Source organism: Haemorhous mexicanus, chromosome 5 (genome assembly GCF_027477595.1).
Source record: "Haemorhous mexicanus isolate bHaeMex1 chromosome 5, bHaeMex1.pri, whole genome shotgun sequence".
Lineage (NCBI taxonomy): Eukaryota > Metazoa > Chordata > Aves > Passeriformes > Fringillidae > Haemorhous > Haemorhous mexicanus.
In genome coordinates, this window is record NC_082345.1 from 53801891 (window position 1) to 53826750 (window position 24860).

Here is a 24860-nt window from a genome sequence, read left to right on the forward strand (position 1 = left end):
GTTGGTGATCTACACAAACAGAAGAGTAGAAAACAGCTATGGAGATGGCAGTGACTCCAAAGCCATGCCAGAATTTTCAAAAAAAGGCTACTTGCTCTTTATATGTTTCACAGTTGTTTGGTATTCTCACACTGAAATGCTTTGAGAAAAGCTCCAATATCCCTTTTGGGATGCACAATGTCAATATACAATTATAATTACTAAATGTGATGGAAACTACTAACAAACCACTAAATCAGGGTAATGGGTGGCCTGCCAAAGAGTAGAGATTCAGTCCAGCATGACTTTTGGAAACTTGATGATTGGGATAACAGAAACTTGGTACAGTTGTAAGAGCAGAGGTGCAAAGTTCTTCACCTGTAGCAGGATTACCCTGTACACTGAGAGTTAACTGGCTGAGTAGCAGCACTGATGAGAAGGGCTCATGGTGGAGGTCACAGTGAATGTGAAGTTGAGTATGAGCCACCAACATGGTGATGGGGTAGGAGCATGTCAGGGAGGTTGTCCAGCCTGAAGAAAAAGCTGAGAGAATAATACATTTGCTGTTTTAACCTGTATAATGAGGGAGGGCTTAAAGGTAAGACAAGTTATAGTCCTCCTTTGAGTGAGAATGGACCAGTCAACCTCCACATTTCTATAAGTCAATTAAAACTGTATCTTATAAAATTTTATTTGATTAACATTCAACAATTGTCTAACTGAAACCAAGACCCTGGAAGTTCCTTTATTCAAATAACTATGATATTATGGTGGGTTATACCATGAAAAAATATGTTCTGTTCATGGTTTTTCCTGACCTTTTTTCTGCAAATATATAGTATTAGCCATTGTCAAATACAGACCTAAAGGGACCATTGACCCATCTGTTAAGGAAAATACTGGTTCTAGATTCCCAGTGGAAATAATAATGGCTCTTATGCATTTGTAGAATGTAAATATTTGCTGAAGGTAATAAAAATCTGACTGTCTTCCAGTCAACAGTTACAACTGATAGACACAGTATGTTCAGATACTGCCTCTGAGGCAGAATGAAATCCCAGTATTATGCAACACCCAGGAAAGTTTTTGTTTCCATTTCAGTGGAACAGCATTCAAGCACATAGTTTTAATCTGCCCATTTAGGAGATTGTAAAACAGTGCTAAATTTACCAGTCACGTGATTAAAATAGAGAAGTATGAGCATTTCAGAAACCAAACTATGCAAAAGAGTGTGCCTTTTGAAGGATTGATGTGTGTTGCCCAAGAAAAGGCATTGAGTCCATTCACCATTGACTGGTTACTTAATACTCCTTGCACATATTAAATGAGTTTTAAAGTATCCTCACTTTCTCTGTCATGCTGAATACACTGCCACGTGATCAGTATGGGGGGAGACCCTGACTCCTTCGAAATCATGGCAAACATCCTGTTGCCTTTATTGGCCAACACCTTGTATGGACTCAACTCTATGAACAACATGAGGCAAAATTTTGACAAATGTGAGCAAGAGCTGCTGGCAGAGTTCTATCTAATTATCTAATAATTTGATATTATCTAATATCAAATTATCTGTTATGTGGTGATTAAAATTTATTTCTTGCTTAATCAAACATCCAGTCATGTTATGGGATAACAACTGCTATGCCATAGATAGAAAACACAGAGTGACTGGGAGGCAGATGAAAGGCTGGTGTCTGAGCCTACCTCAAAACTGAGGCTTTTCTCTCTGTTACAGCATTCTCAGGCTAACCTACACTCAAGTTTCTTGCCTCAAGGGTGATCTTATTTCTTGATTTTCTTTCCAAAATACCATGTCTCCAATTTTCCTGTCTTTGACTAAGCTGAATTAGTCCCTCTGTGGATACATTTTCATGTGCTCTGTTGCAACATTTGTATTTAATGAGCTGCTTTTAAATAAAACTCCAGGTTTTTTGTTAAGCAAAACCTCTGTGTGGTTTTTACTTAATCTGGAATCTATGTATCTTTAGGCTCCTGCAACTATTTTTCTTGGCTTGCTTTGATAGGTCTCATTTCTCTGTATGTTGCAGTGCTTGAGAACTCCACTGGTGACTTTTCTTGCTCTTGGATGGGATTTTTCAGTCTTAGAACTTCAAACTTCTCCAGGATAGAAAAAGGAAATATTGGGTTCAAGAGCAAGACAGGGAGTTATTTTTCCTGAGTCAACTGCTTCACTCAGTTGACTACCTGGTCAGTCAGAAAAACACAGCTGAAAAGGCATTTAATAGGTATAAAGTTAAGTTCAGATCAATTTGGCACAGAGTGGAGAACCCCACCCAGATGAGTCAGAGATATCAGTGGAAGTGTAGTTACGCCTATCATAATTTCTTACATGTGTTTCCAGTCCAATACCTCCCCTCAGACTTGCTATTCTCAGTTTAGTGTACATAATGTTTAAACAGTTTCCAAGCTCTCTGAAAATACCTAAGAATCTAAATTGGTTTGGTTGTAATGTAAGAGGTCATCATTCCCCAATTGCCCTGCAGTCTGGCATTACGACTGAGCTTGCCTTGAGACCATAAAAAAACTAGTCTGCAGCACAGCTCTGCCAGGCATTGCACACTCTTGCTTTACCAAGTTCAGCAGCTGGTTACTGCTTTCAGGAATCGCCTTCTGAACTACTGGGGGTTTGCCCTTTGTCAAGGATTTCTAAGTATCTCAGTGTCTGCATGTCCACAAATCCAGGACATACAGCCACTTCTCTAGTGCTTACTTGTGCTATAGTGTGCAGGCACAGCCTGAAAGGTTTATAGCATATGGGAGCCACTGTGCAACTGATTTGTGCATGCACTGTAAGACTCATTTTGAACACTGGTTTTGCAGCACATACATTAAAGTTCAGTCTGCACAAGCTCTGTTGTGTCTGGGGTACATCAGGCTCCATGCATATGCAAACACATATGATCCATGTCAGTGTGAAAGATTGCAAGGGTAGGCAGGGTTGAACAGATGACAGTCTGCCTCTGACTTCATTGAGTTCACCAGCAGAATGACGTGCTGCTCAACATATGACTGCAATATCTCTGGTTTCAGGCAATGTAAATCCTTTCCCAAAGGCTGCAAGATAGTTTGAAATCAGAGGGTCAGGGTGCTCATCACTAAGGAAGAAAACAAATATTCTCTTCTCAGTCTCATACCCTGGTAAAACCTATGTAAAACTTCACAATCACAATCCAGAATAAATGGCTATCCATGAATTGTTACTTCTTTCAGACCTGAGGTAGTACAGCATGACGTCCCCCTCAAACCTTTGTGACCAAGATGGGCATTTGCTACATGATCAGAATAGAAATTTTGTCATGTGAAGAGACAACCCTGTGGCTATCTGCCTTACATGCTTGATGTGTGGGAAACTTTCCTGACTTCCTGTAAGGACACAATGCTGTCATTTTATCACAATGCTATGAGAGCTCTCTCACACAACACAAAGCAAGGAACAAAATGTAAATCTTGTATATCAGACAAAACCAAAACATTAGGCTTCAATGCTGAAAGGAATGAAGAAACAGCTAGTGAGGCAGCAGCTGCTAAAAAAGAATTTTGTTTTCTTTGTGTGCAAGCAAACCACCAAACCTGCCCACAGAGTTTCCTGAGTTTGAGCAGGCTGCACACATACAAGCATGGTAGGGTATATTTCTACTGTAATCATTTCCATTGTGTAGAAGGGCTAGTTTTGAGTAAGCTGAGCAATAGTAGAATCATGGAATGGCTTGGATTGAGAGAGGCCTTTAAAATTCATCCAGCTCTAACCCTGTCACTGGCAGGGACACCCTCCACTAGACCAGGCTCAAAGTCCTGTTCTACCTGGCCTTGACCAGTTGCAGCAATTGGACATGCAAGTCTTGTCTGGATAACCTGTTCCAGTAATTCACCACTCCGAGTAAAGGAATTCTTCCTAATATCTAATCTAAACCTACTCTCTTTCAGTGTAAAGCCACTCTCTCTAGTCTTATCACTTCTTGTCCTTGTAAAAAGTCCATCAGAGAGTCTTGCCAGAAACTAACATAATTACTGCCTCTTACTTCTTCCTTTTTACTGACACACACTTGTTGTTGGAGATAACTTCTGTTGCAAGACATAGCTGTTGCAACATCAGGAAATACCATATGATTTTGCCCACTGGACTGGTAAAGAAAACTATGAAGCAATATCAGTTCAACCTGAACTGCAGTGGCTTGAGGTATGAAAGTCTAAGCAGACACAGACTTTTCCACTTTGGTTTGCCAAAGTACTCCAGTCAGGATGAAGAGCTTGTAAGCTGTTCTGATCCCCAGCAGAGGCAAAACTGAACCTGTCAGCCCTGATGATTATTGTGAGGTAAACATAGGCCTGTGAGAGATATCTGTCTCAGTTTTCACTTAAACTACAGATTAAAAAATAAATTAGATCAAATTGCACTGTGCCTTTTAGATCCTCAATCTAAGACCTTGGAAAAAAAAACTAATTAATTTTTTGCAACTGTTGCTTGATGAAAGGAATATTAATATGGTGGTAGCAGGTTACAGCATTGACACTATAGCCTTGACATTTCTTATTAAATATTTAACTGCTGGAAATGGTATACTTGACAAGCATCTGTGAAAATGAAACCTGTTTTTGAGAACACAAGGTTGATACTGTAAAAATAAGGATGAGGATATGGATAAAATAAATATTATAAAGTTGTCAAATTTCTTTTATCTCTGAGAGAAGATTTTTTTTGTTTGTTTTTGATGCATATTTTTCTGTGGGGTCAAAAGTTTGTAGACTCACTAAAATAAGTATATTTAATTCACAGACTGATTTGGTTTGGGGTTTTTTTTCAGATTATATGTAAAACACTCCTTGTGTTTGTAAAACAGACTTTTTTTGAACTACTTTATGAACTTTAGATGTTGGTCTAAAAAAGGCAAATGGGTGGAAAGATGGAGAACTTCACAAAGATACCAAAACTTTTGTCCTTCATACAGGACGTCTGTATAATTTTTTTTTGCAGTGATACTACAACACTAGGAAACATCTCAGTTATTGTTCTTTTGACAGTTAAAAGCTGATGCTGATCAAAGCCTCTGTAGGAATTTTACCCTGACAGCCAGATGAAACTTGGCAAATTAAGAATTATTCCTCTAGTTCTTGTATTAAAGGGCTATTTTTTTCCATGGAAATAATAAGTTTTATGATAAATTAAGTAAATTGCCTAAGAATCTTCAGCTCTTTTCTATTATGTATTTGCTCTACACTGCACTTGTCTATCCATATTTTACTGCAGCATATGAGAACATTTAAATTTTGATTGTAGCAAGGCCAAGTAACACCTAGGTTTTGGGATAGGAATGCTCTAACCTGCTGAAGAGGAAGCTTGGCAGAGACTGCTTCTCCGAGAAGGCTAATACAAGTCTGTCTCTAGTTGTTTCTGAGGACAGCAGTTAATTATTTTCTGTTCAGTATATTCAATCCCTTGAATTAAGATCATGTGAATTTTCCTAGTAAGGGTGGCAGAAATACCAATTTAAAATCTGATTAAAAGGACTTTAATAATCTTGAATGAAATCTCAAAAGCACAAAAAGTGGATGAACAATACACTGATCACAAATAATGACAGCATTACATACTTGGTGTTGTTGTATTTAAATAGTAGAATAGGGTTCCTGCATGCATACCTAGAATATACTAAGCAATTTATACTCTAATTCTTCCTTCAAAATTATTACATACAGAATATCAGATCTATAAAACAAATCACACCAAGAAGTCAGTAATTAGAAAAACACTGTTCATCCCAGATGGAAGTCAACCATTCCTGAAACAAGTCTCAGGAACCTGCCTTTGTACCCAGTGACAGTAGTGGAAGCAAGAATAGCTTTTTTATATGTGCTGGCAAATCATTTACTAGGTTTGCCTCATTTTTTAATCCATTGGAAAGAAAAAGGCAAGGAATGCTTTGGTGCTTTTAAAAACATGAGGCAAGCACAACACACACACATTGCTCAAAGTACCTGAGAGGTGAAAGCTGTGGAAGGACAGATGGTGGACACAAGGCAGAGTTAGTGGGGAGCTGCAGGCTCTCAGGCAGTACATGCAGGCACTCTTTGCTCCCTGCTACTGCTCATGTCTTGTGCCTGTCCCAAATGACAGCCCTAAGGAGCAGTAAAGATTCCATTCCCTAGCTGCTGGCAGTTCCTTCAGCTCTTCTGTTGAAAATACCAGCACAGAAGCCTGTTAGTGGCAGAAGCAGTGATGATTTATTTTGGGATGAAGACATGTCTCTCTTGGAAGTTGGATGAAATCCATGTAACTTATTTTGCAGAACTAATTCCAGCAGACTGTATTACAACCTGTTTCAGTCACAATGAGCCTTACTTGACTCAGATGAGCAAAGAGATTCAGATAACAAAGAGGGATTTAACTGCACTCTTGAAGTTGCATTGCCATATCTATTCCTGTTTCTATGGGTATATTTCTGTACTTTATTAGCACTGTTTCTGAGCCATTGTGATTTTTAGCAGCTAGATGCCTAATTTAATTCCCCAAGAAGAGACCCAAAATTTGATGGTGTATGAGATGCTTTTATTAGACATTTTTATTAGACCTATGTCTATCAATGTACTGGGAAGGACCAAGCAATCAGTTCTGCCTTGCCCTTGACTGTCCAGCGTGTCACTGATAATGGCCACAGTCACAAAGCAGCCTGTGTGAGTCGATAGGTAATTTGTCCATCTCTCCATTGCTCTTTGGATGAGTTTGGATTGCTTTTGGGTGAGCGTGTTCTCTTTGTGTTCCTCCATCTACAGACACCACAGAAAGTTTTAGATTGTGGCCTGCCCTTCTTGTTTCACACCAGAGTTGATGTGAAGTTTTGTGTAGATGCAATGATTTACTGTAACTACAGTGTTGCCTCCTAACTCATCTTATTATCTTAGTAACTAGAGTGGTTAAGGCTGTTAGCCTGCCAAGAGAGCCATGGTGGACAACAAGGAAATCATCAGGTGTGCAAAAGGTTTCTGTGTCACACAGTCCATAGAAAGGAAATAACAAAAAGTTCAGAATAAAGAAGACCTCGTTTCCACAGTAAGTACCTCCACTCTTGAATTTGTCCCTTGAAATAGAGGGAGTTATTATGATACCTGAGATTATATTGAACAGCAATTACAAATGAAGAAACACTTCTTAGTGGCAATTATTTATGCACAGTAAGTTATAAACGTATCATGGAGTATAATAACTGCATTATGGAAAATAGTCAATTTTTCATATATAATAGGGCTATGAGACAACGTGTTCATATCCTGCTTTGCTGATGGTCTCTTAACCCTTTGAAATTCCTTGACTACATTTACTATTCTGCAAGCAAATGAATGGAATGCTTATGAAGCAATCAGAGTTGAACCTTCTTGTACCAGTGGTGCATTTGGTCCTGTACAGATGGCCAGAAAATATCAAGCCACTTTCTAAATGTTCAGTACAATGCATGACACTGGAGTAAATTTTAGATAACTGATCTTACACAGCAGTTTCTGTCTTTAGTTTAAAGTAAAATGTCAGTATTCTGCATGCATCTGTAATTTCTATAAGACTTGCCTGTCAAAATAACTAACACAGATTTGCATCATCTAAAAGAGTAATGCTTAATATTATGGGACTGAATGAAATAGCATAGAATAGCAAATCTGCAGTCAATCTGTCTTACAGAACATTAACATAATATAATGTAATATTTTTTGTTTGTAATATTGCTTCAGGACCAAGAATAGGTTGTCCTATGTCCCTGGAAAAGTGCTGCTATTCAAAATAACAAGAAGTGTGATCTGATTATTTGAGGGCTCAATGTACTTACAAATCACTCATCTATATGTGTGAATAATATGAAGTTCCATCAGCCCTGTGACAGTTCTGGAAATAATAAATGTGTTCAAAAAAAGCTTTGGACCCTTAAATGAATTGTCCAACAAACATTCTTGAATCAATAAATAGAAATATGCTTTCAGTTGGCTTGGCTGAATCACTCTTTAGACACATTTCTCCCTCTTGCTGTAAAATAAGACCCTAAGCAACAGGCACTTCAGTTAGGAGGCTAAAATGGCTGAGATGGAATGTGCAGGTGGCCATTCAAATTTTATAACATCCACGACAATATTTGCACTGTTACACTTGAAAAGGGCATTTTTTTCTTTTTGTTCTGTACCCTTCTGTGGTTGCAGAAGGTGTACTAGCAGGGGTGCCCAATTCTGGCCTGCTAGAACAGAGCTGATCACTTTCTCAAGAGATAACAAATACTGGGACTGTAATAATTTCACAGGCAGAAGGGTAAAAAGGGATGTCTTCTTATACCATTTCACCTCCTTAGATAACTAAAAAAAAAAAAAAAATCCTGTTCTTGCTCTTAATTACTGCTCCTTAATTGATTTCAAAATCAAGCAGCACTCCCAGCAGAGCCTTTCTGAAGGCTTCTTCTATATCTCTATCAATCAGTCACTTGGCATGCAGTCTCATGGCTTACCAGCTCCACTACCTGAAGTGTGACAATAATTACTCAGAAAAAGATTTTGTTTGCTGAGAGAAAGCCTTTATTCTCGAAGTTGTCTTGATAGGAATGTTAACAAAATTCACAGGCTTCCAAGGTTGGGCAGAATCCTTTTTATTCATATCAGTATAAACAAGCTCTGCATAATTAATTTTCTAATTGAATCTCTCATCTCAGAAACAGCTGCTTGCCTAATTACTCTGATTTTTTTTTTTTTTTTTACTTGACTGTCTTTTAAAAGTGGTTACTTCTGTGATACTGCAACTTAAAAGTAATGTTATTTGGGAACTGAGGTGTCTTTATGATCTAATGACTATGATAAAAGTGAAACCTCCATGCTAGTAAATTTTATTTTTGGTGATATGATTCCTACATTTACTGTAAGATAAATGCAAGCAATCTTGTCATATCATATTTTGAAATTTTTAGATAGCTTATGCTAATTTATGTGATGTGGGGTTTTATCTCTGTCAACTCTCAGTCAAAACCAGGTTGTCTGTCATCACTTTTATTTATTGGAATGCAAAAATCTGACTGCAGAAAGCAGAAGGACCTCATGTGAGTGCTATCAAGAGAAGACAGATTGGTAGAGCTGTGGTCTTTCAAGAGAAGGAGGAACACAGTGGAACAGTGAAGTTGAGAGAGGCCAGAGGTTGATTCCAGCTCCAGAGCATGACTTCAGCTAGCAACAAATCAATGGGGTTTAGGGGGGTGTGTAGACCAAAAGAAAACTCAAAATTAATGAATAACCCATTTTTATTTCTTTCCTTTTCCTCAATGCAAAGATATGGGCTTGATGCCTGTTTGGAAATAATGAGAACAATAACAAAGAAACACATTGCCAACCCCTTTTGCTTCTACAAAGAGTAACTTGTAGCTCCACCAATTTTGGCTAGCTGCTCAGGAGGAGGGGATTAGCAGTATTACATAAAAATGCTCATTTTTCAAGAATATTTTGAATCTGATTATCTTAGAATAACATTATGTTTTCATGAGTTACCAGTCCCAAAGGAAGTCCAAAGCAAAGGTTTCTCATGTAAAATTTCACTACCTGCCTCTTTCAGACTGAAACCTTTCAGATGCCTTTAGTGCAGCGTGACACACGGGGAGCAAAGGTGCAGGCACTTCAGCAGATCAGTAATTGTGCAGGTGCTGGGAGGGATCCTTCCTTGCAGCACATTGTGGGACAGAAACTTGGCAGGACTCTGCATCCTCTGCAGCTGTGGATCCTAACAGGCAGAGCTCCTTCAGCTTCTGGTGCCATCCCACGTGACTTCAGGCATGGCTGCTAGGATTAGCTAGGTAGATTGTACAGCATTTTTACTGTTTTTTCAGTATTTTATTTCTTAAATTTTAGATGCTCAGGGCCTATAATCATTGAAATTGTTGAGAAACATGGCTAAATGAGGGAAGAATCTGATACAGAAGTTAATTAGAGTTGGGAAAGCACCATTTGCTATGCTTGACAAAGATTGACTGCATTTTAAATCTCTTTAAGAGAAGAATGTTCTTAGCTCTGCAAGCAAAGCACCCTATTTTCTGCAGTAAAGCAAAACAAAATACTGCTATGTGTAAGTTCATTGAGAGTCTTTGGAAGCTAGAAAGGAATTAGGAAGTAGCAGATTAGTAATCTGAATGGCAGAAAAGCATTGGGAGGATGGAAAAAAGTAATAGGAAAGATACTGTAATAACTAACATACATATCTTGGTATCAGAAAAAAACTGCCAAACTTGTGTTTCTTTTTAGCATAGCATCTTATTATTACTATCTGCTTTTCCAGAGCTTCAAGTGATTGAATGACACTAGGAATGAAAGTTAAATATCAGGTCTAGAATTGGATAATTAAAAAAAAGAAAAAAAAAAGAATTCACATTTGGAACCTATAGGATGACAAAATTGAGGATCTCTGTGCAATTTGCTCTATCAGTGTACAGGCATTGTGATTGTCTTTAATAATTTGAAACTCTACCTACATTTTTTGGTATTTCCCCACCTCAGACCATGGTTTGGATTAAAAAGAAATTGCATTTTCTTTACAGAGTGTTCACAATTGCTGTTAACAGAATAAGCTAAGTAATTCAAAAGCATTATTATGGTTACCTCCATTAATTACTGTGACTATTACATTATGTGGTATCATTATTCCACAGAAGAGGCAGAGAACTGAAAATCAAAATTATCAATACGCAATATATTCCAATTTCTATTCAAAAAAATTACATCAGGGCCCTAAATTTTCAAAGCACTTATTGGCCAAGACAGCAGGTTAAATGTAAAAAACCTCTAGAATCATAGCAGCAGTCTGTGGTTGAGGAAGCTTCTGTTCCCCAGAAAAGCACTCAGCCATGTAGTCTTAAGGTCATCACTTGCCATCCTGCTTTTCCCTGGCTTACCCAATGCACATCTATCCATGTCTTTAAAGGAAGCAGCCTATAGTCTCTACTCTTTTGGACTCCAGATTTTTCCCAGAGTATCATCCATTCCCTTTGTGTACCTGGAATATTTTGCCATTTACTTAAAGTGAAACATGATATCAAAACAATTACATACAAGGAAGAACAGTCTGAGATTGAATGGGGAGCCCTCACTGGGACATATTACAGGCATATGAATGCTGGGATTTACTGTCTCATTCTTTTCAATGGTTGTGTGAGAAAGAAGAAAGCTAATTTGAAACAGATTTCCAGAGAGAGCATGATCAGCAGAATACTGCTGTTGCACTGATCCTCAGTGTTAGTAAAAAAGGAATTGTCAATTAAAATAATCTTACAGTAACTGCTGCATACTCAGCTGTTCAAATGAGTTAAAAGGAAAGAAGCAATTAAAATTTTCAAAGCACAGTGCATTTTTTTTTTAATGCTACAGGATAGTAGGCTGCAAATTCATTTTTTCACATGGCGTGATAACTACCTGTCATATTTGACATGGCCAAGTCTAATGCTCTTCATATTGAAATGCATGGAAGTCTTTTCACCAGCTTTAGTGAGTGCAACAGGATCTCTGGATGGCTGTAAGGTTTTTTGGCATTTCACCTGAACAATGGAGATGCAGCACCTGCAGTTTCATATTATTGTTGTTAGCTCTTTTGTCCTAAACACAGTAGTTTCACAGAGCTAAATCATTCTTTCATTTGTTTGTTTGAAATGATACTTTGCAGTCATTGTATTGTTATGTATTTTTAAGCCTATGTCCTGTAGTAACTGAACCAAAGAACAGACTCTGCAGAAATGTGAAGAGAATGTCCCTACCTAACTGCAGCTTTTCAAGGAGCTTGTTATTGTTCTTACTACAGCTGCACACAGAAAATTAGAAAGAGAGGGAAACAGCACAGACTTATAACTAACACACCCCTACCATATCCACATCTACAAGGAAAGTACAATTACAACAAACCCTCCTGCTGGAAAAATGCCAGATGTTTGGACTGTGTCCAAAGTTTCTGCAAACTATGCAATAATAAAGTTATTGCTTGAATAAAGAACTCTGTAAGGTCAAGAAACACCCACCTCTTTCTCAAACATTCCTACTCTGTGTTATCAGGGTCATGTGGACTATTTCTGATACACTCTCCTCTGAACACCCACAGAGGAACCTTTGCATCCATGTGCAGGAACAAGAATATACTGCCTCCCAGGGCTCCCATGTCCATCTACTAGATGCAGACCCCTAGGAACTTGCCAGCCCATTCCTGGTTCTCCCCAGGGAAACCTGTTCATCACTGCTGCAGGATGGGTGCCCCAGCAGATGAATCTGACTGCAGCTCTGAATGTTAGGAGTGGGAAGAGAGAGGCAGTGCACAGTGCTGCCGCTGGCAGTTCCTATGTCCATGACCAGGGATGATAATTTATATCACCTTCTTTTCTAAATAAAATCTTGTGTCTTGTTTATTATCTGGTATAGACTCACCAACTCTACATTTATTTTAATTTCTTGCTGCATTTTTCTGTGTTTTTTTGATGATTGTCAGTTTTCTAAAAATGTGACTAGATCCTACCCTGGGAAGCACAGAGAAATCACAGAATCATGGAATGGTTTGGGTTGGAAGTGATCATTAAAGATCATCTAGTTTCAACCCCTCTGCATTAGGAAGGAACGCCTTCTACTAGACCAGTTTGCTCGAGTGGGAGAATCACCACTCGAGAATCACACTTCCTTTGATGCACCCCTGGGTACAAGACCCCTTCTGGGCTGCAAGCATGCATTGACAGCTCATTTTGAACTTTTTATCAACTAAATTAATGGTATACCATAACTGCAACTGAATACTGGACCTTGGCTGGCTGTCAGACACCTACCCAGGTGCTCTTTTACTCTATCTCCTCAATATGACAGAAGGAAAAAATGTGACAAAGCTCATGGATAAAGACAAGGAGATCTCTTGTAGTCACTGTCACAGGCAAAACAGTCTTGACTTGGAGACAATTGATTTCATATATTACCTATAAAAAAAGAAAGAAGAAAAGTAAGGTAATGAGAAAGAAAAACAAAATCAAAGCACCTTCCCCTCCCCTCCAGACTTTCTTCCCAGATTCAACTTCAATCCTTTTTTCCCAATCTTCTAACTCTTCTGCTTCCTCCTACCCAAGTGGGACAGGTGGATGAAGAAGATGGAGAATGGGGGGTTGCAGTCTTGCAGGACTGCTTCTCTCTTCTCCTTCGTTCCTCCTCACACTTTCCTGCTGCTCCAGCGAGAGTCCTCCCACTAGGGTATAGTCCTTCAAAACCAGACTGCTCCATCGTGGGTGCTGCAGCTCCTTCCTGGAAATCTCCTCCTATGTGAGCTATCCAAGAGCTGCATGTTTCTTCAAGGGTGCATCCACGAGCTGTGGCATAAGGAACTCCATAGTCTGCACAGAGAATATCTGCTCCATTGTATTCTATGGGCTGTAGGGGAGTCCCTGCACCTCCTTCCTCTCCTTTTCTGATCCAGGTGTCTCCAGGGCTATTTCTCACACATTTTCTCAATCTCTCTCTCTCTGCTGCTCTGCGGGATTCTAACTCCTTTTTAAATATGTTTTTGTAGAGGTGCCACTAGCATGGTGAACAGACTCAGCTGTCTGTCATGTGGTGCCTCAGTTTTGGAACAATTTGGAGCTGTCTCTGCCCAGTGCAGGGACAGGTGCTGGTTTCTTCTCACAAAGGCACCCTCACAGCCCCCTGCTGCCAGCACCAGGGCACAAACACCCAATACACTTGCTGTGCAAGTGTGCAGTAAACCCAGCTTGTCCAGTTTGCACCAGGCTTCAGCATTCATCCTGCTCAACCCTGCAATCAATCTGTGAGTGCTTGTGTCGCACCTGTAGTGAGTCAGCGTGCAGGCCAGGTGTAGTCTGGCCATGGCTCATTGCCTCCCAGAAGTTGTTCATGCCCTTTCTTCCCAGGCTGGCAGTTGCATAACTCTCTTGCTCTAGCATGCCTCACACCATGATATGCTTGGATTATGATTAAGTTTCTTAATCCAATGAAAAATTGCACCCTTTTTATTTGCAGAATTAGCTTTCTGACAAGCTTGTCTCCTGACAGATAGTGAACATCTAACTTAGTTCAGCTCTAAGTTTAACTGTGCATGAATAACCATGATGGGCTCTGTTCCTTGTGTGCATGCATGTTTTCATTCCCAGAAAACCCAAATGAACATATGGGATGCTTTTTGAATGTGGAGTGAGGACAGGTATATATGATTTAAAAGAGTTTAAAATGCCCATGCCAGGGTCTGTTACAAACTTAGAGGTCTGGGAAATAAACTGAACAAGTTTGCAGGATTTATTTGCAGGAAAACAAACAAGGTTGCAGGATTCCAGTTTTGTACAATACAGTCCAGACAAAAATTATCCCAAACTGCACAAAGAGTTCAATCGAGGCAAAGGAGAATAGGTAAGGAGACCAAGATCTCCAATTGAAGGCCCAGAGAAGGATAAGGGTGCTCAAGTGTATGAAAGGAAAGGATTTGCTTTCTAGGCAAGGCTATTCAGCCAGGAGTTCCCCTGAGATACAATATGAGAAATGCCTATAAAATCATGAGCATCACAGGGAAGTAGAGGATGAAATGAATATTAACTTGGACCCCAGCCAAGGTGATAATACCAATGTTTTCAAAAACTCACACTTTTACAGGGGAGAAGAGATCGTGCCAGAAGGTGCTGTATATCTTAGTCCTGGATGTCAAACATCCCTACCCAGACAAGCAGGAAAATGGGTGGAAAATCGTGGGACTGTCTGGGGACTGGGAGCAAAAGAGCCACAGCAAAGAAACTCAGTAGATTCTTCACTTCCGTCTTGGTAAGGCTCCCATAATCTATAACTTTTATAAGCTCAGATGAGAGAGTTTGATTTGGAGCAGGCCTACCAAAGTATTTAGACTAATCAGAAGAATTAAATGTTAATAAGTCACCAGGACCAGATGACATTCACCCAAGTGTTCAGGAGGAAATGAGACATAATACTGCAGAACTATTGGCTGTAGTTCTGCAGTAGTAACAGCATGTGCTGGAGGGGGAACCTGGGAGCTACTTAGCACTGAGTCTGACTCATGAGAAAATGGTAGAACAGGTCTGTAGAGAAGAAATGGATTGCTGAATACATGGATAAACAGTGTCTACTTATAAAGTGTCAGCATGGCTGGAGTGAAGGGGTGTCCTATCATCCCTGGCCTGCTGGAATTGCAACATGGGCAAAGGGAATAGTACACTTGAATTTCAAAAAAATCTTTTACTAGATGACAAGCCAAAGGTATGCAAAAACCCCAACCTTGCATAGTCATAGGATTAAGGAAAATGACCTTTTATCTGCTGGAAGGTGGATAAAGGCTGAAAAATAAAGGCTAACCCTCTAGAGAGTGGAAAAATATTGGCAGTGGATTTCAGTAGGGACTAGTATGAGGACCAGATTTATTCATATTTTTCACCAGTGATCTGGAAAGGGAAAAACTCCTCATATATAAAAATTATGCCAAGCTGTTACAGTAGGCAGTGAGGAACTCCAGAAGAAGTTGTTCACAAAACTGAATGGAAAAAAAAGATTTCTAATTCATTAAAAGAAAAGCAGTACATCTAGAGAAAAAGAATTTGAAGTGCACCTACAGAATTCAGGATTCTCAGGATTCCAGCTCAGGAAAGTGATCTTGGAAACATTGCAGTCAGTTTACAAAAATCTTTATCATAGTGTTCAGTATAAGCCCCCCGTAATGAAGCCAGCAAAATGCAGATCATTGACAAGAAAGGTGCTGAAAATAACACAAGGAGCATAATTTCACCATTATGTGTAAACCCCTCATCTTGTGAACTTAAAATTTTTGGGGCCTCAAGAAAAACGTAGTGGAGCTAGACAAGGTAGAGAAAAAGGCAACTAAAATGATTGAGGGGATGTAACAGCAGTCTTATAAGGAAGGATTCAAAAGGTTGAAGCTGTTTAAAAGGGAAATGAAAAGTCAGAAAGGAAAAAGGACTAAAATTTACAAAATTAATAGGGTAGTGGAAAGGTCAATGCAGAAGTAAAATTGACTACATCTTGCAATGCTAGGACTAGAGAGCACGTGGTAGAACTAATTTAAAATAGGCAAAAGGGAGATACTAACACAGCCTTGAAAAGGAGAAGATAAACTCCTTAAAGAAAGCAGGCACTGATGTATGTTACCTTCTGACATCTTTTAACCTAGTCTTGTGGACAGTAGGGAACTGGCCTCTTCTACTTTCTCCCATTGGCATTTTCTACTGCCACTGTAAAAGACAATATGGGCATTGCTTGTTTGTCTCACTGATCCTGAAATGGGATGTTTCATTTCTTATTAGCCCCAATCTAAATGGGCTGGACTGATTGAGGCATGAGGAGAAACTTGTCATAGAAAATACAAAAATGCAAAAGCCACTGCTTTAATGTTTTCAAACCCCTTAAAAACAAAACAAAACAAACAAAAACAAAGGACAAAGAAAAATGAATTACAGAGGAATTTTCTGTCACTAATTTCATGCTCCCCTTCATAAAAATATCCCATTCATGGTCCTTTCCTTAGAATTTTTTAAGCATTAACCACCATGCAAGTTGTGCAATGTACTCATATTGAATACTAAGACAAAAAAGCAGCAATTACAAATAAACACATAACAGCATTAATTAAATACTGCATTGGTCTCTTAAAGCCCCTTGTCCAATAAAATGGAACATTTTAGATTTATTCTGTGCCCCACACAATAATGACCAAATGAACTGAAACTAGGTTTCAAGCTTTCACAGCTCTCTTCATCTCAGAAACATACAAAAGGTTTCACTGTCCTCCCACTCTGCCCACCACTCCTTCAGCAGATATGCAAATCAAATCTGCTCTGCTTCCTCACTAACTCCCTTCACCCCCCAGAAATGATAAACAACAAAACTACAGTTGCTTTCTTTACTTCTCATTCTGTTGCTGAGCAGGCTAAACCCTAATTCCATTTTCAGCCACATCATTAAAGAGTTGAGTTAGATAAAGAATTCAGACTGTGAGATTTTGGTCTTCCTGCATGGTATGCAGCAACTACAGACATGTTTATTACTACATTGCATTAATACACTCACATATATTATTTTTAAAATAAGAATTGGGAAGATAATTACAAAAATACTTCTTACTTTTCTCTCCCATTCATGATCACTGAGAAAATAAAGGAATATTACATTATCTCCAGGTAGTACTCATAAAACAAAGGAAGTCAAAGCTTTCCTTTCTTCCTAGAGTCTCCTCTCTCCTATATACTGGTTTCCTTACTGTCCTCATATTAACCCCAACAAGATGGCACGGGTATCTTTAGCAGTTTCATTATCTTCAGGTGTCTCCATCCTTCTGTAATCCTCATCTATTCAGGGCTCATTCATCCTCTTACCTTAGTTGAATGGTTAGTTATGGCCTCTCACGTGTAACCCTCACCTGAAGTCCTGGTGGTTCTGCTCACACTGAGTTACCCTCAAAGCTGATTCTGCCCAGTGTTACCCACATCACCAATGCAGGGTGGCCATGCAGCAACAGATTCCACAAGCCTGGGCCAGGAATTCCCCTCCCCTGCCTCTCACACAGACACAGTGCAAGGGGACACAAGACCCCTTCTCCCCAGTGAATATTCAGTGTTATTCTTGTTGAGCTGAATTGAGTAAGGGCGAGTGACTGGAAAAGCAAAGTCCCGGCATTCCTGTGCTCAGGGGATTTAGATCACTCTGCTAGATGAGGTTGGTTCCGTCGCCCTGAAGCAGTGTGGCACTTTGAGTTCAAACAGTGCCCCACCCTGGGCAGTGCCCTGACCAAAGGTGTCTGTCAAGAGGAAGTTAAGCTACACCCATCCTTTGTTCTTGGTTTCCTTGATCCTGCAGAATGCAGCTTCTCATATCAGACATCCCATTTACTCCAAAACTAGTCATTCATCCATCCAAATGCAAAGACCCATCCCAGTACTCCAGATGAGCTGAACTGCACTCTATTGAAGGGTTTATATTCTGCCTCTAAACAGAATGAGCAGTTAGTCAGAGGCTTCACCCAACAGATCACTTAAAAACAGCTAAGAGAGTCATGGCAAAATATATCTTATCTGGAGGGACCCTGTTGTTTAAGAAAAGAAGCATAACTGTGTAATATTTTTGTAACTTGGTGTTATACACAGCTTTTTGTAAAAATTATAGATTTTTGTTCCCACTCCTTATAATTAATTATATTTTAGGTTTATTAAAAAGTTTAAATGAATACGTGGCATGTGAGCAGATGTGACATTATATTTTAAAGACTGTGAAGCATGTCAAACCTTTAGGTAGAAGGTAAGTTAACTTAAAAGGTGATATGAGGAAAAAGGACTTTTTTTTAAGAAGGCAATGTAAGGCATTTATTATTATCTTGGTTTTCCATGAAGACTCTGAGTACTTAGGGCTCTGAGAGAGAAATAAATGACAAAACTTTCCAGAAGCAAAAAATTCTCTGTGAATTTTCAACATTTCTGTGCAGACACCTTCTGACACTCCTGTGTGTTTCGTTCCACCTTTCATTCTGTACCTCCAGTCTGTGTTCCATGTATTTGCCACAGTAAAAATTTTCATAGCAGAACAATTAGATAGAATCTTTTCTGATGGCAGTCATATCATGACTGAGGCAAAAGTCTGAACAGCTTCCAACACATCAGAGATAAAGATGGCAAATGTGAAATAACTCTGTAACACTTACATCTGTATGATACTCAAAATAATTCAAACAGTGGGCAGATCTTACCCAGCAGAATCTGGAAAAGCAAGTACTTTTTTGTCTGCTAACAAAATATTGCAGCTAGCCAAATGGCTACAGAAAATTTCTCCTAGCTTCTGGTAATATATTGTGAAGCACAACACTGATGTGAACAGAAAATCATAATAGAATTAAATAATGGATTTTATACTTCAGCTCCTAATTTTTGAGAGAAGTCTTCAAAACTTATTTTTTTTTAATTGAAAATAATGTTTTTCAGTTTCTTCTAGTTTGGATACGATACGATGATAAAAACAAACAGAATACTACTTCAAAAAACTGCACCATTTAAATACCTGTGAAATTTATGTCTTCTCTTGTAATCATGCAGTGCACACCTAACATACAATGGTTTATGTAGTGCAATTAAGAAACTGAACTCCTGTGAGAGCAGAAATGTGGATGATGTATAGTGGCATTCTAAATAAGTAGAAACACACCAACAGAAGGTTCTTGGTCAGGGAGACTGTCCAGTGGACTGGACTGGTGGTATTTTAAAGACAGAGACTTACAGTAATGCTTTTAGTTGAAAACATGGATGAAATTTTGACTGTCTGGACATGCAAGCTTTTGACAGGCATTTATCATGTACGTTGAGCAAAAAATGTTTCCTGTACACTTGTCAGGAAGAGAAGAAAGGGCACAAATAAGGGCAATAGCAATTCAAAAAACAAAAACCTGAATTCTCGGTGTTATCATTACAGTAATGTAATAGTTTCTCAGGCTATTTTTGCCTGGTTTTTGTTGTCCAGTGCATCAGTGTGTTGAACAGCAAATGCAAATAAAGAAGTACAGAAAGCTACCCTTCAGAAGAAAAATAAAGCCTAATTCCATTTTCAGCCACATCATTAAAGAGTTGAGTTAGATAAAGAATTCAAAGTGTGAGATTTTGGTCTAGTACTTTCCTGCATGTATGCAGTTACTTCAGACATGTTTATTATTACATTGCATTAATACACTTGCATGCATTATTTTTAAAATAAGAATTGGGAAGATGATTACAAATGCAGCTGATATTCCTAGAAGTCTGACAACACTCACTATTGTCTGTTCAGTCTGTCTATCCATGAGTGAAACACTGAGATTAGACAGATAAATAAAAAGGGATTTCTCTCTCTGGAACACAGTTTATAATGAATGCATCAAATTCTGTTAACAGGCAACAGGAGAAGGCTTGGGTTATAACAGAGGCCCCATTAATGCAAGGGTTCTTAGAGGAGCTTGGCACATTGAAGTGGTGCTTACCACCTCCAGGTGTTAGGCAAGCTGTTCAGAACTTTGAAAAATTAAGTTATACTTACTTGCACATAAAACTGTAATTAGTGTGCATCAGATACACAGAATCAACAAAAAAAAACCCCAGAGTAATTATCATCTGCCTACTTAGATATTGCTAAAGATATTCTTACAGTGTGCAAGAACCCATATCTTTTGAGAAAATTTGTTGGTTTAAGTAAAATGGATTTAGTGTATGGTTTATAATTCATAAAACCTAGAGGGAATACAGAATTTGCCTATGAATTATATTTAAATAAAAACTGAAGCAACAGAGCAAACTATTCATTTAATATGAATGATCTCCGTAGAGGAAAAGGTGTCACATCAGGTGTGCAGGGAATTAAACAGACACTGTCAAAGCTAAGGACAAAGAATAATAAGTTTACAAAATCCATTCTAATTTCTTTACCTGCTCCCTGTAGCCACAGTGTTAATATCAACTTTCATTCAAATTTGTCTCAGGCCTGTTTTCCCAGACTACCTTTTTTTTTTTTTTCTGTAGCAGTTTACAAATCTGGAAAATCCTTATACAGTGTAAAAAGGAGGAGATGCATTCCTCATGCCTCCCAGAGTCCATTTCTGGGAGCCATCTGCAGTCATTTTTACAGTAATAAAGGGTTGTATTCAGAATTGCTGGTAAGTGATGCAGGAAGACAGTCAAGAATGAAGCCTGTTTGTTTGCACTATTCATTTTAAGGGAGACTAAGCCTTATCTTGGAAGCTCATAAAGGATCTGTGATTCCTGACCACACTCACTAAGGTTCTGGTAGATTTTATATTGGTACCTTGTTTCTAAATTAAGAGGACAACTATATTGTCTTCTTAACATATATTCTGTGGTATGCACAGAGTATATTTGGCTGAGAAAATGTGGAGTTTGAGTCAATTTCATTTAACTCATTAACAGCAGTGTCAGTTGCCCATCTTTTTGGTCTGCATTCACCACCACTGTGCTCTATACACTCATTATTTTTCTCAGGTCTGAAATGAATGCAAATGACTTGCTAGCAGTTAACCTCACTGGTGTCAGTGGCTGCCTAAGCTGCAGAAAAAGGGTGATTCAAATGTGCTGCATGTGTCTGGGGCAGACATGAAGATGGAGCTGCCTCCTTGTTGCTCTTGTCAGAGGGATCTCTTTGGTGCTCTGTCACATTGCACTGCACAAAGCTGTTTTATTCTTCCACAGCCTCAGCAAGCAAGGTGGGCTCAGTGACCTCAGTAAAGCAGGCAAATGTGCTTTTCTTTCCCAAAGCTGAAAATTAATGTATTATTTTGTCCTCCTACTGAGTAATAAAAAAATCAGTTTTGTGTCAGCAACAAAGCTGCTCACTGAAGTGCTGTCTTCCATGGCCAGCTGGGAGCCCTGAGGCTGAGCAAATCCCCCTCTCTGCAGGGATATCTCATGTATCTGCCACCTCCATGTCTGCACCCACAAAGTACCTGTCCCTCTTTTTCCTTACATCTCCTGCGTCAAGCCCTATCCAGGTGACACTATGTGACTGCCCAGAGAAAAGTGACACAAGGTAGTGCTGTCCCCCCTGGGTTTCCTTGATTTATTAAAAATATGGATATTGATCTAGCACTGATATCCAGCTGTGACAGACAAAGACTCTCTAACAGTTTAAAGTTAGAAAGGTGTTCCAGATTGCAAGGCAAGATGTATTCTATTACCATTTGTATGGCAGTTGTCTGGTGTCAAGTGGGCAATTCTCCTTATCTCTCTCCCTGAGTGATCACAATCACTCCTCCCTCTGCAGGGGACATCTGCTGATAAGAGGCTATTGAATGTCACTGCATGACTGATAAGAACTATAACCTCCCATTGTGAGATACTCAGCCCAGAGGGAGGAGCCAAGCATTGCTACCCAGATATAATCTGGAGGTTCTGACCCACCAGCACGACTTTCTCCACTGGCTTCCCCAGATGAACAGCAGCTGCTTCTACTTCCATGGATCTGCAGAGGAAGAATACATCCTTTTTTCTACAGGACTCCCCTGCTCCAACAGAACCACACCTGACACTTCAGGAGGACTGCAGCCACTTTTCCAACTGGACTGCTACCAACACCCTGACCAACAGGGTGTCAGGTTGAATTCTGACTCTGTCAGTGTCCTAGTGTATTGCATTGTTTTATTTTATCCTTTTTTTTTTTCCCTTCCCTATTAAAGAACTCTTATTTCCTGCTCCCATATTTTTTGCCTGAGAGCCCTTTAATTTAGAATTCATAGCAATTCAGAGGGGTGGGAAGGGTTTGTGTTCTCCATTTCAGGGGAGGCTCCTGCCTTCTTTAGCAGGCACCTGTCTTTCCAAACCAAGACAAAAGTGTATGTTTGTTGCGGCAGGGCAGTGTGTGGGATGGCTCCCAAATATACACCGCGATTTCCAAGTGATTACAGAGTCCTGTTATCAATACCAGTATTGAATACCCAAAATACAAATGCATATTCATAACTTTGGCACATCCCATTCCTTGCTTCATATGATAATTAGTTCAAAAGCTATTAAGCATGCATAGTTTGTTCCTCGAAATGGGTTGGTGGTCCCTTTCATGGGGAGGGGTCCCAAAATGAGGTAATAAATGAAGTCTTCCTCCTTCTGACCTTTCTACCTTTTCCATGCAAATGTGACAAATGAACCCTTGGTAGAACTCCCATTCCCCATCTTCCAGTTGGTTTCAGAACAGAGGAGGCCTACAATTGTCTTATGTTCCTAAAAGCTAATTATCAGTTTCTATATTCTTTATTAGAAACCCAGCTAACCAAACATTGTGTTGACAAGCAATCAATTATTAGTTAACTACTACCTCTTAACTTCATCAAAGCCTACCCACTTATTTTAATTAACCCAAATAAAGCTTTTCTCTAACTGAAATCTTAGCTTCTCTAAAATCTCTAAATTCCCTAAAGTTTATGTCTCATCCTCTTTGCTCTCCTCTCAGTGTTTGGGAAGCCTCCTGCTAGCGTGGTTTGTCCCCAGCAGGTGCAGAGGTAGATGGGAGTGGGCAGGGCTGCGGGCTGTGTAATACAGGGGCTGTGGTGCTGACTTTTCTCTATCCTCTGAACCACTCAGTGCAAATGGGGCCATGGAAAAGCCACCTTGTCACTGGTACTGAGCCAGTGTGGATTTTTCTGCAATCATCTTCTTCATCTCTTTTCAAAGCCAGTCCTACTTATATAGGACCTGGTTATTTAGATTCTTGTTGTCAAAATGTGAACTATGGGGATTGATCATCTTCTTGTTGTCAAAATGTGAACTATGGGGATTGATCATCTTGTTGTCAAAATGTGAACTATGGGGATTGATCATCTTCCTGGGACATCAGTGGAATTGTTTTAGCCCATTTTTAGTGAGAGTATGTTCACAGTCCAGAAGTGAAAAAGAAGTTGTGCTGTGTGTCTACTGAATGAGGAGTAGTACTTGGAAAATTTCTGAGGCTCAAAAGCTTTTTCCTTACAAAAGAATTTGTCCAAAGTAGGCTGTGGAAAAAAGTTCTTCACTAGATAATTTTTATCATTGTGACTGCTGGAGCAGGAACTGACAGGGAAAGTGGCTTGCTGAGAACTGTAAATATTGTTAAAGTTAGAATGTAATGTTCTTAGACTCCACCTGTTCTGTAATCCTACAGTTAATTTATCTGTTAATATTAAACCAAGAGATACTACTGCAAGCAGTGGACATCCCATGTCAGGTTAGCACAATCTCCATGGGGACAAAAGGTGTATCACAAACCTACAAGACTAAGTGACAGACAAGTCACAATTTCTCGTACATCAGTGGTGTCAATCCTTGAGAATTTAGTATTAGTGTATTAATAATTTTGGGTAGTATCTGCTTTTTCTGTGTCTAAAGTGCTTCACAAGTCAATTCTGTAGGCTGATGGGATGGTAATGAATCAATAGTAATAGCATGAAAAAATGCCACTCTAGCACACAGAAGCCAGCAGATTAGCTGATCAATGCTCCATCAGTCATCTGCTACGATAGAAATAGTCATTATGAAAGAACTCCAGTATGTGATATGTGATCTCTTTAGAAAATAAACACTTGACACTGACTTCTACTTTTTTTTTTTTCTTTTTTTGTGTTTTTTTTTTGCCTTTTTTTTTTTTTCTCCCACACATGTTGGAATGTTCCCTAAACATATTTATGAAGCAGTCAGATGCACTGTCCACGCACAAGGCTAGAAAAAAATCTCCAGCCATAACTGTTTTTCAGTTACTGAGAAACACAGAAAGTGAATCTTTCCTGTTTTCCATGTCTCGCTAGTGCCCAAATGAAATGTCCTTTCAGGAATTACCTAGAGAGGGATTGCTTTGTTTATCATTTGGGAGTGTACAAAAGGACCATTCTGTCCCTCACTTTTTGACCCACTGACTAATCTGTTAATTATACTCAGAAGTATGAAGAACACAAGGGCATAAGGATATGAGTCATGTAATTACTATCAAAAACGTTAGACTTTGGAGGACAAAACTGAAACACAATTGAAAACCTCAGTAAACATATAAACCAAAACTGAGTCAAGTGTCACTGAGAAACCCAAATAACTCCCCTGCCAAATTTAATGGAAAACACATTATCACTGACAAGTGCTGAATGCTTTGACAAGGGGACAGGAAAACCTTCCTTACCTGGGGGAAGATTAGGAAGACTTGAATAATTATCATATGTTAATAACAGTAAATTAAACAATCCTACCAGTGATTGTTCCTTACACCCTTGAGTTTTTCTTCCTTCTGCCTTCAGATGGCTGTCAACAGTAAAGATTTTGGTCTCAAGGCTGTTTCAAGGTCAAGGGAGACCCCTTTCCAGCTGCTGGCTATCTGCAAAGGTGCCTTGGTGATTCTCCTGG

At 39.2% G+C, this 24860-nt stretch overlaps 1 long non-coding RNA gene across 3 annotated transcripts; it reads left to right on the forward strand.

The window, feature by feature from the left end:
- Window positions 1-4173: 4173 nt before the first annotated feature.
- LOC132327722 (uncharacterized) lies at window positions 4174-22198 on the forward strand. Of its 3 annotated transcripts, XR_009486585.1 has the most exons (5): window positions 4174-4314; window positions 6898-7045; window positions 14614-14778; window positions 20511-20644; window positions 21766-22198. It is a non-coding gene; the product is annotated as an uncharacterized LOC132327722 (long non-coding RNA). The 3 variants fall into 3 exon arrangements; XR_009486583.1 differs by lacking the exon at window positions 20511-20644; XR_009486584.1 differs by lacking the exons at window positions 14614-14778; window positions 20511-20644; window positions 21766-22198 and adding an exon at window positions 7717-7961.
- Window positions 22199-24860: the final 2662 nt, after the last annotated feature.